The sequence below is a fragment of the Cebus imitator genome, unplaced genomic scaffold (genome assembly GCF_001604975.1).
Source record: "Cebus imitator isolate Cc_AM_T3 unplaced genomic scaffold, Cebus_imitator-1.0 Scaffold451, whole genome shotgun sequence".
NCBI lineage: Eukaryota > Metazoa > Chordata > Mammalia > Primates > Cebidae > Cebus > Cebus imitator.
Genome location: NW_016107766.1, coordinates 991,963 through 1,003,847, shown reverse-complemented (window position 1 = coordinate 1,003,847; position 11,885 = coordinate 991,963).

Sequence of the window (11,885 nt, the reverse complement as noted above, 5' to 3'; positions counted from 1 at the left end):
TGGGGTCCTTGGATTGTGGGGGGTGGTCTGACCTGTAGCAGTGAGCCCTTGGGAGGGAGGGCAGGACTGCTGCAGTGGCTGGGGCTCTGTGAGCTCCCCCAGTTCCTGTCTCCAGTCTGATGCTGTTACTGCTGAAGCCTCTGTGCTTTCCCTGGGAGAAGGGTTGTGGTTGTGGATCACTGATATTCGTTAATGAACCTGACCTGCAGAGGGATTTCATTTCCTTTCTGCAAAGGTCATTCCCCTCCCCAGGCTGCTCTGTCAACTTAAGGGGAATGGGGAGACCAGAGGTCTCCCGACATAATCCTCAGGGAAGCCCCACCCACCCCAGCTCCGTAGAAGCCTGTGACAGCTTTGCACATCCTCTGTTGCACTTGGAAAAGATACAAAACGTCCCTGTTTGTCTCTTAGTAAAAAAGCAGTGGTTTCTACCTTGTAATTAGGATTACTCTGCCTACAGTGTGATGTTCCTTTTAATCACCAAAGGGTAAGCCAGCAGTTAGCATAATGCAACATGCTCATCCTAATACACATAGGCATTGGTGGGGAGAGCCGAGCAAGCAGGGAGGAGCAGGCCCTGATCCAGCCACAGCAGGGGGAGGCAGGTGCCAGGAGTGAGGCATGCCGAATGGGATTGCGGCGGTGACCGTCCAGGGCAGAAAGGAAGACAGCATGGCCAGCAGGGTGGGGCGCCGGACTGGGACAGCTGCTGGAGACAGGAATAGGGAAGTTCACAACACCTGACTCAGGAAGCCCCAGTCTGAGGGAGACATGGCCCCGTCCTCAGGGATCTCCAGCCTGAGGGAGCTTCAGTCTGAGAGCGGACACAGCCGCATCCTTAAGGAGCCCGAGTCTGAGGGGGAAACACAACCCCATCTTCAGGGAGCCCCAGTTTGATACAGGAAAGACAGCTTCTGGTGTCAGCAAGTCTCTGTAAGATGCAGATGTGATTCCTACTCTTAGCAGTTCACAGTGTGGTCGTGGAGCTCCCAGCTTGACGGCAGAAGGACACGGCTCCTGCTCTCAGAACGCTCTCTGTCTGATAGAGGTGACACCGCCCTTGCTCTCAGCAAGTTTTCAGTCTGATGAGAAAGACAGATCCCTTAGTCTCAGGAGGTCCCCAAACTAATGGCAGAAGGAAGTAAATTAAACTCCATTGAGCTCTTACTGTATACCAGGCTGCATGATAGATGCACCTACCTACGCATTTAACCCTGTGGGGTACCCAGGGCCACATGTTGCCTGACTCCAGGGGGCATCATTCATATGGGAGACCATGAGGGTGGCACCCCTGAAGGTGCCTACTACCAGGGCCCCAGTAATCATACCTACTCCCAACTTATGGAGGAGACAACTGGAGCACAGAGAGGCTGAGCCCGAGGGGTCACAGCTGAGAAGCAGCAGAGTCAGGGCTTGAAGCTGGGTTTTCTGAATTCAGTCAAGTGCTCCTAGGATAGTTTCTAATCTGTGGGGGGAAATAAAACAGAGAGAAAAGCCTCCTACACATCCTGGTTTGGAGTTGCTCTATAAGCAGAGTCTGAAACAGAGGCTCGCTCCTGGTGGCATTTAGTTGGGAAGTGATCTCAGGGAGCAGGAGGGGAGAAGAAGGAGAACAAAACAGGGAAGGCAGGAGAGCCCATCAAAGCTTGCATTATCAGAGTGGCCATTCCTGCAGGACAATAAAGTCCAGGCTGAGGTGGTCTCAGATGGAGATGAGAAATTTATTGGGATCTGGAGTAAAGGTCAGTCTTGCTAGGCAAAGTGATGTGTGATCTCTCTGGGACACCTCTGGAGCTTGGTGTAACATGTCTCAGCACCACATGCCCAAGCGGATGAAAGGGAGAAAAAGTTATCCCTTGACTCTCACCTCCTATTGGCCAATAGTGACTTCCACTTCCTGGTTACAGGTGCCTGGGCATGAAACAGGCACCAGTGGGAATGAACTGGTATCAGAGAAGCCCTGGGCAGGAAGTGAGAGACACAGGGTGTAGGCAGAGGTGAGTGCTGCTGGGTTGCAGCTGCACAAGACTGGTGGAAGCAGGGACTGGAGGAAGGGGCAGAGATGAGGAGACTAAACAACTGATATGGTTTGGCTGTGTCCCCCCCCAAATCCTATATAGCTTCCATAATCCCCACATGTTGTGAGAGGGACCCGGTAGCAGTGTTTGTTGAATGAGGAATGACATACGTTCATTGCCACTTGTCCTGTGGAAAGGTAACCTAAAAGCCTCCCTTTTGGTCTCATCTTGAATGGAATCCTAAACTGGAGGCCCAGGATACCAGTACCTAGCTTAGGCCACTCCCTGTGCTGCTCAAATCTGGAACCCTGGAAGCCTCAGGCATAGGTGGGAGCCACGGCCACAGGGGGAGTCCTCCAGAGGTAGATGCCCCAGAGAGGAGTGGCTTCTGCAACTGGTAGCTCTCCCTGCCCTCACCCTCACTCCTCCTGCAATGCCTTGGAATAACTGAGCATTTACTGCTCTCAGTGACCTGTGACTAAAGCCACAGCAGCTAATTAGCACCCTGCTGTGTGCTTGACCCCTGCCCTGGCTGGCACTCCACTCCTGACCATTCCCATTTAATGGGCTCAGCACCTGCCTGGCAGCCTCCATCCTCTCTCCCTTCACATGATTTAGCTTTCAGCCTGAGGGTTGCTTGCTTGCTTCACTCAGTAATTAACGCTTTCTTCTGGCTGTTCTCTCCCTCATCCACTGATTGTGTGATCTGGGACTGGGTCCTCCCCAAGACAGGCGGAGGCAGATATGGACCCTGCCCCAGGGGATCCTGCAGTAGAGCTGACACACTGACAGAGAGAGGAAAGGATAGGGTTCAGGGATGATGAGGGAGGTATCGCAGACAGCACGTGGTCCAATGTCTACCTACTGTGCAGAAGGGAAGACTGAGGCCCAGAGACAGTGAGCAGGCTGTCCAAGGTCTCCCAGCAACCTCACCTGTCCTAGTCTGAGTTCCCCACCAAAAGTCTGAAAAGTTTGAAACACGGTTTTAGACATGGATAGTATATTTTGGGAGGGGAAAGAATCAGGGGCTGGAAGAATGAAGCAGGAAGGAAAGTAAGCCAGTGCAAGCGTGCCCTACCAAGCTGGCTTCTGCCATGGGCAATGCAGGTTCCATCACACGACAGGCTCACTGAGGGCTTCAGAAGTGTCCACTCCAGAGGGGAAAGAGGGGACTATTGATTTTTTGGTTTCTGGCCGCCATTGGGCAATGGCTGCCCCATGCCATTGGGGTGCTGACATCCTCATATCTCTGGGGTTTTGCCTATGTCTGTACAGCTGGCTGTGTGGCTTCCTGTGGGCAGTCACTGCCCAGGTGTAGAGAGAAGTGAGCTGCTGAGGCAAGGTGCTGTGAGAGGATACCAGGTGTGGCTGATTCTGCAGCAACAGCCACAATGAAAGGTTGGGCAGATAGGCTGTGAGGTAGGGCACATGTGTGTCAGATTCACAATGCAGTTGTCAGAGAACAAGAAAGCACAGCCAGCAAGGTCTGGGCTCAGCAGAAACCATCAGAACACTCAACTTCACTGCTCCGAAAAAAGAGGCTTATTTTTCTCCTATAAGAAGAAATCCAGAAATAGGCAGTTGCTGGCATAAGTTAAGATGTTAGTACCAAAACCTGAGACGTTCTTAGCCTTTCCTGTGTGAGTGCAGCATGGCTGGTGCAGTTCCAGCCATCACATGTACTCTTCCAGCAGGAAGAAGGTGGAAGCATGGTGGAGGCTGGGACAGGGGAACACCTTCATCAGGTCAGCTGAAGCTGTCTCCAGGAACACTCCGGTGGACTTCCACTACAATTTATTGGCCAGAACAGTCACAAAGCAGCACATCTAAGGAGGAGGGCAGAATGAGGACAGTGGGGTGGGGCACGGGCAGTGGGCAGCAGCCAGCACTGTCTGCCACGCAGATACAGCCTTTTTCTTTTTCCTTTGTAGAGGAGCTGACTTCTGCCCCTGCCCACTGCACACTTTGTTTCCTAACTCATGGCTGGCCTGAGTGGCCCTGGTCTCTGGGACCATTTAGGGTGAATGTTGGGCTTCTCCACTGAGACCAGATGGATGACGAGGGATGGAAAAGAATCAGGAGCTTTCCCATTTTTCCCCTCCACAAATCTGTCCTTTGAAAGATGTCCCTCTTGCAGGTGAAGCAGGCATTATCTGATTTCATCAGCGACTGAGCACCATGCATAATGAGAATGATGTATTTTGATGTGTTTGTTTCCCTCTCCCAGCCAGTGGGTGATGGGCCTGGAGAAGGGTGCCAAGGAGAGAAATGGAATCCAAGGCTCCCGCAGCTGCCCTGTGTCTGTGAGGGACACTGGAAACCCAGCAGCCAGGAGTTCCTGCTGTCTACACGTCCTGACCCAGCTGCTACCCACCCCAGGGCTTTGGTTAGGTTCACAGTGCCTACCTGTCATTCAGGGTCTCTCCAATCTTCCCAGGCAGGGAGAGGTACATCTTCCCCACTCACCAGGTGGCCCAGCTGTCACTCATGGTCACTGTCTTAGTCTGAACTCCCTGAAAAACTGACCCTGAGAAAGGACTTGAGTGAAGATGGGGAGGTGGGAAATGGGGCAAGGAAGGGCAGGAAGCTTATGCACTGAGGTCCTATCCTAGCTTTCACTGTGAGCAACTGTGGTTCAGTCCAACTGCAGGCCTTTGGAGGACCATGTGGGACATGCCTCAGAGTGACCCCTGAAGGAACAGGGAGCTGGGGCACTTCTACACCAAATCCAGCAGTGCTGGATGAGGACCTTGCCCAGGGCTGTCATCCCCCAGTGTTCTGGCTGCCACATGGCAGGCAGAACAGGATGCAATCCCTAGAAAAAGGCCCTAGGCAAAGACATGCAGGCAGTGCCCAGGTGAGTTAATCTGAGAGTGGCTACAATGGTGAGACCAGGTGCACGCGAGTGGAGCTCCAATAGTGATTACCACAGACACGAGAGATGTCCCAGCTGGAGGAATAGAAGGGACCATCCCAGTGGGGTGCTGTCAGCATTGGGAGGAATGACTTTCCTTGTGTGGGACAAAGGCTCTTTGCAGGATGTTCACATTCCTGGTCCCACCCACTCAATGCCCATCACACCTCCTAGTCCCAATGACAACTGAAAGTGCCCCACACATTTTTAAACACTCCCTGCTCCAGTTAAGAACCTCTGATACAATCCAATCCCTTCATTTTCCAGATAAAGGACTGTGACTTGTCCAACAATACATAGTTAGTTGTGAGAGGCCAAGCTAAGCCTGAAACATGAGTTTCCTGAGTTGTTATACTTGCTTTTTCCAAAAACAAAAATTGGGATGGCTTAGTACTCATTCATTCATTCATTCATCACAATTTATTTAAATGTCCTATCTGAGCTCTAGGCCCGTCTCCCCTGGCTCATGTCTAACCTGGTGCCCTCCTGCTGTGGTCCCAGCCCTGTCCCCAAGGGTTTTGGTAGCATTTGTACCCTGTTGCCACTGAGCTCTGTGTGAGAGGAGGGCTGGTGGCTACAAAGTGGCCTAGCACAGACTGTGGCTAGATGGGAAGACCACTCTCCAACAAAGCTGCCCTTATGCCTCTCCTGTAGCTGACGAACGCCACACAGCCGCAATGATGGTAACGAGACCCTAAGTCCCCAGCATCATGCTCCTGGGAGGGAGACGCTGCCCAGCAGCCCTCTCCTCGTTGCTGCTTCTCCACCATCCATCTGCCGTCCACTTGCTGCACCTGCAGCCAGGCCCTGGGCCACTCTCCACCCTCTGGGCCCAGGCTTCTCTGTGACTGGCAGTCCATTCAGGCCTGGCACAAACTCCTGGCATCAGGCACGGCGTGAGTGTCATGCCAGCCTCGGAAATGATGGCGTGCTTCTGGCTGCCACCCCAGGGGCCTGGTTACCCAACCCACCTCCAGCCAGAATCCACCTGGCTCCCTCTGCTCTCTGCTAAGGGCTGGTACCAGATGGTGAATTATTGGGGCTGATTTACAGCGACAGCTAAATCGGCCGAGGATGAGGTGTGGATGCCAACAGGCATGGAGTGAGGGGCCTGCTAGGTGGGGGCGCAGTTGGGATGGGGTCAGAAGCAGGGAAAGGACAGGTCCCCCCCCAAAGAGAAAGTGATGCAAAGAGCAAAGAAAAAGCCCAGGGCCATGAGAGGAGACAGGAGCGGGAGAGCAGAGGCTGGGAGAAGAGGAGGAGGGAGGAAATGAGTATAGCCGCCATACTTAATTAATTGAGCCCATATCCTATGCCAGGTGTGAATGTTCCCATGGCCCTGTCCAATATGATAGCCACTAGCCACATGTGGCATTTTAAATTAAATTAGAATTAATTATAATAACTGTAATTACAAATGCAGTTCCTCGGTCACATTAACCACATTTGAAGGGCTTGATAGGCACATGTGGCTGGTGTGCTGGACAGTGGAGATAGAGAAGCTTTCCGCTGTCCTAGAATGTGCCAGTGTGCGAGTGGCAGAGGGGAGGCAGATATTAAGTAACAACAGCTGACAATTCCATGTTGCTGATAAGCACATCTATCTCTGTCCATCTGTATATCTCTAGCTGCAGATATCAGGCACTGTTTTAAGAACGCTACATAGATTTATTCCCTTGTATCAACTGTAGATGGCAGAGTTTTCTATCAGAGGTCAGCAAACATTTTCTGTAAACAACCAGACAGTGCATATTTTAGGCTTTGTGGGGCATATAACGTCTGTCACCACTGCTCAACTCTGCCACTGCAGTATGAAAGCAGCTGTGGACAAAACGTAAATGATGGGCATGGCTGTGCCTCACTAAAACTTCATGGGCACTATGATGTTTAATTTCGTGTGTCACAAATATTTTTCTTTTGATATTTTTTTCAACCACTTGAAAATGTAAAAACCTTTCTTAATTTGAGGGTAAAACACAAACAAGCAGTGGCCTGAATTTGACTTGTGGGCCATTGTGTGCTGACCCTGATTTACATCATCCCCGTCTCACAAATGTGGATGGTAAGACACTAAGACACAGAGGGACCAGATAGGTCACCTGAGGTCCCACAGCCACAAATGGCAAAGCTGATATTTGTACCCAGGTGCTTGGGCTCCAGAATCTAGGCCCTCAGCCTCTTTACACACCAATGAACGATGTAATTTCTGATAGTGATCATTGGTATGAAGAAACTAAGAGTGTGCTATGGTAGCAACCAGGGGAGAGGGGTGGTCTAGATCAGGTGAACAGGAAGACTGTACTGATGAGGGAGCTTTTGGCCTGAGACAGAGTGACAAGAAGGATGCAGCCATGGCATGACCCACGGGATGACATCTCAGGCAGGAAGGGGACAGCGGGCACCATACTCTGCAGCAGGGTCATGGGTCAGCATGGCTGGGGCATGGAGTGAAGGGCAATGGCTGACTCCAAGGACAGGGAGTTGGGCATGGAGGGAGGCTCATGAACTCTGATAAAACAGGGACTATTTTAAGTGTGATGGGTAGTCACTACGACATTTTAGCAGGAGAATGGCTGATACAATTTATGGTAAAACCAAGTGTCACCCTAGATGCATAAGAGAAGAGGCAGGAAGCCAGTTCGGAAGCTGCCACAATCAGTCGCACAAGCAACAGGCAGCGTGGAGTGGGGCAGAAGCTGTGGAGATGTAGATATGAGGGTAGAGGGTAGATTTGAGGTCTTTTTTTTTTTTTTTTTTTGAGATGAGTTTTCTCCATGTTGGTCAGGCTGGTCTCAAACTCCCGACCTCAGATGATCCACCTGCCTTGGCCTCCCAAGAGTTATCTTTTTAATTGGAGCCAAAAGGATTTATTTTTCATTTGGATGTGAGCTGTGAAGTTCAAGGAAGAAGTGAAATGACTCCTAATCTGGGGGGCTTCAGCAATGGGTGGAAAGTATTGCTATGTAGAGACTGGAAGGACAAGGAGAAGTATAGGTTTGGGGTAGGGAAATCAAGATTTCTGCTTTGGGACATGCTAAGTCTGAGATGCTATTGGTCATCCAAGCAGCAATGGCAAGTGGACGGTTCCACATTGGAGTCTGTAGCCCACTGAAGAAGCCAGGGCTAGAGATATAAATATGGTGAGCAGCAGTAGGTAGGAGGTTGTTAAAATCATAAGATCAAAGGAAGGTACAGGCAGGGAAGAATAGAGCATCTTGGAACTGCACCCAGCATTGGAGGAAGGGCTGAGGTGGAGGCTCCGGCAAAGGACAGTGAAAAGAAGACACTGAAGTCAAACTGAAAGAAGAAAAGCAAAGACTAAGATAAAACATTTATACTATATTCAACAAAATATTGACATGTATAATACAGAGTTTTTATAAATAATTATAAAGGCAAGTCTATAGAAAATGGGCAAAGAATATGAACAGGGAATTTAGAGAAAGAAAGCTAATATGTCAGACAAGACTCAGGCAGAACACAGCATTTACACCTGATGGTTCAAATGATGGCAATTAAATAAAGCATCAGCTTGTAAAGAAATGGACAGAGTTAAAGGAATAATCAAGGGATGATGAAGTGCCCAAGGCTAGCAATAGCAGGAAGCTGTTACCACTCCTATGGCTAAAGAGGCAGTGGGAGGAAAGTGTTACTTGAGTCAAGTAGAGGTAGAAGGAGGAGGGGCCACCCCACAGGAGCTGTAGTTTTAGAATAATGCCAATACCAGAGGCATGGGGCTGGAGCAGGAAAGGAATACCCTGACCTTTCTCTTCTCTCATCCCATACTTCAGCCACCTGTCCCCCAGCATTCCAGGAATCTATTCCATAGAAAAACACACATACACACAAAATATCAACAGAAAGATCTTCACTGTAGCCTTGTTTAGAATGGAAAAAGCTGGGAACAATATTAATGTCTATCAATAATAGTGATAATGATGTTGATAAAGATTATGATAGCCAATAGGTGTATGATGTGTGTGTGCATGTATGTGTGCACATGTGCACCTACAACATGTCAGGCTTAATTCTAAGCAATTCTCATGCATCACCTTGTTTAATCTAATAATGATCCTATGTGGCAGGCAGTATTATTTCAGTTTAAATATGAGTAAATGAAACATCAATAGGGGCATAGTGAAATTATGGTATGGGCATACTATGGAGTACTGTGCAGCCATTTAAAAAAGGACATAGGTTTAGATATATGAATCTGCAAAGAAACACACTGTTAGGAAAAATAAGTCACATAAATGTTTGTATAGTATGATCTCCCTTTGTTTTTTTTTAAATAGCAACTTTGTATTTATGTGTACAGAAAAGACCTGGAAGGATACATTCAACAAATAATGGTGGTCACCTAAGCGAAGAGGAGTGACATTTTTATTTTACATATAATCAGTATATACTGACATATTACTTATGGGTGAAATAATGAAAGGATAAACTGAAGAAGTAAAAGGAAACAGAAGACAAGAATAAATCCCATTGTTGAAACTGGGATTTCAATCAAGCAGTTTCCCATCCCAGTACTGCTGCATTCTAGCTGTGTTCCTGGGTGCACGCATTGCTCTCCCAAGCTCGGTTTCTCCATCTATGAAAGGGGAATATGAATCATGGTGCCCACCTCCTCAAGGTGGCGTGAGGTGCACGTGAGAGAGGCGTGAGAGTGTACGGGAGTCATGAAGCCTAGTGAAACATGCCCTGCAGAAGCTCAACAGGGCACACTCAATGTGTGCTGTGCTTCCAGCCCCTGGGAGCTTTGAGGAAAGTGAAGGTGGTGAGAGGAGCGGGGCTGGAAGGCCCACTTCTGTGACACTGTGGCTAGGGCGCCAGTCCCTGGAGTTTATAGGGCACTTTCTTCCCTGCTCACACAGAACTCAAAACTCAGTACTGGGGCTTGACCCCACCTACACGCAGCCAGCACGCCCTCTCTGCTTGGCAGGGAACAAATCACATCCCGAGGCTCTGCAGCCCCATCCCCTGATCTGAGCTGGGAATAGAGGCCACAGTCTTTCAGTAGAAAAGTGCTGGGAATAGGGGCACACACGTGTGCCTCTTTGACTTTCTGAGAATGAATGCTAATGGTTTATAAAGTGTCGCCAAGCCACTTTCTGAGAGCCTTTTAAGATAATGCTCATTTGCAATTCACACATTGAGGTTGGTATGGAACTAAGGGCTGCCAAGAGAAAGACTCATGTCTACACACTCCCCAATAAGCTTATTCAAAGGGTTATCTCCTAATGCTCTCGGACACAGAACTAAGCTTTACAGCCCCAAGGATTGTACTGGTGAAACACAAGTCTGGAAAGATAAATACCAAACTTATACCAGTACTTAACTCTAGGGTACGTGTGTGTGTTTATGAGCGGGTGAGACATTCCTATTTTACTTCCAATATTGATGCAGTGCTCGAATCTGCTGCGATCAAGATTTTTTTCAGATATTTTATGTGAAAAAAATTAACAAGAAAAAAGAAATGCACCAAATAGGATTGTCCTGTGGAATACGCAATATCATAGATGCATGAAGAAGGACCCGCACTTCCTACTCAGGAAAGTGGTTACCATTTATAGAGCCCTGAGTTGGTGCCAGGTGCTATTACAAGGGTTAAGCTATTGAGTCATGCAGAGGACTCCACCAGGTAAGCATTATTCACCCCACTTGCAGAAGAGGAAAGTCAGGGAGGGGTAGAGCTACACCCTAAGTCATCAGTCCATGCATTCTCTGATTAGTGTGAAATCACAAAGCAATGAGAAATGGATTTCCTTCTCCCAGACAGAGGCAAAGAACCTCACCAGGAGGCTCTCCCTCCCTATCTAGCTAGGAGTCTTCAGAGAAAATCCCACAGCATCTGTTCACATGATATCAGGGAGCAAAATGCCAGCAAAATTAGAAATCCCACCATTCCGCCTTGCTGGAATGAGTCCAGGACGATAATCAACCTTCGAGATGAGGCTGCGAAGCAGAGCACGCCAGGCTTGGCCCTTTTCAGGGAAGACTGCAAACAGGGGGCCTGGGCTGTTTTTGCCTCCAGGGACAGTCCTGTAGCCAGTGTCCAGGGGATAACAGGGGTGGTAGCCGGAGAGGATCCCCTTCTCCCCAGAATCCTTGGCAGGCAGCAGGCTCACAGCTGCCTTCCCCTGACACTAAGGTGAATTTATAGGAGTGCCAGCAGGGCGCACAACACACGAAGATAGGCTGTTCCTCACTCCAGCCTGGCTATGCTGAACTGGAGCTCAGCTTTTACATCCAACTCCCTCCCTCCCTCCCTCTCCAATTCTGCTTCCTCACCTGCTTCCCACAGCTGAAAGCGAAAGGATGCCTTAAAGACCCTTCAGTCACCAACAGAACAAGTGTGGCCTGGAGGTGCTCTCCTGGAGGCCATGCTCACCGCAGCCCCAGGACCCCTGGATCCGGAGCTGGGGGCTGTGTGCCCTTCCCTGGCTCTGCTTCCCCAGATGTTCGTTGTGGCTCTGCCTCTCCTTCTTCACACCTCACTGGTGGCAGAGAGCCAAAGCACCCCCCCACCAGCACCACACAGTCAAGTTGGCAACCCATCTACATGAAATTTCTATGGCTGCAGATGGCCTGAGGCTACTCTTAACCTTGACAGGATCTAGGACTGGGGGCTCAAGATTAGTCAACCAAGGCTCAGCCCCTGGACGGGGTTAGAGTCACTCCTCCACCTCGTGGTCATTCTTGGAACTACACCCTGGGTTAGCCTTTTCGGAGAGGTGCTTACTCCAGGGGATGATGGAGGAGGTTTGATGATGATGATGGGTCCACAGTGCAATCACTTACCTCTTGCCACTATCTGCTCACATCGACTCCTCAAAAAGGCTTTTTCCTGACCACTCTATGTAAAACAGCACCACCAAACACTCTCCTTAACTCTGTCTCATTTTTTGTAGCACTTCTCATCTAAAATATTATTAATCTGTTTGTTGTTC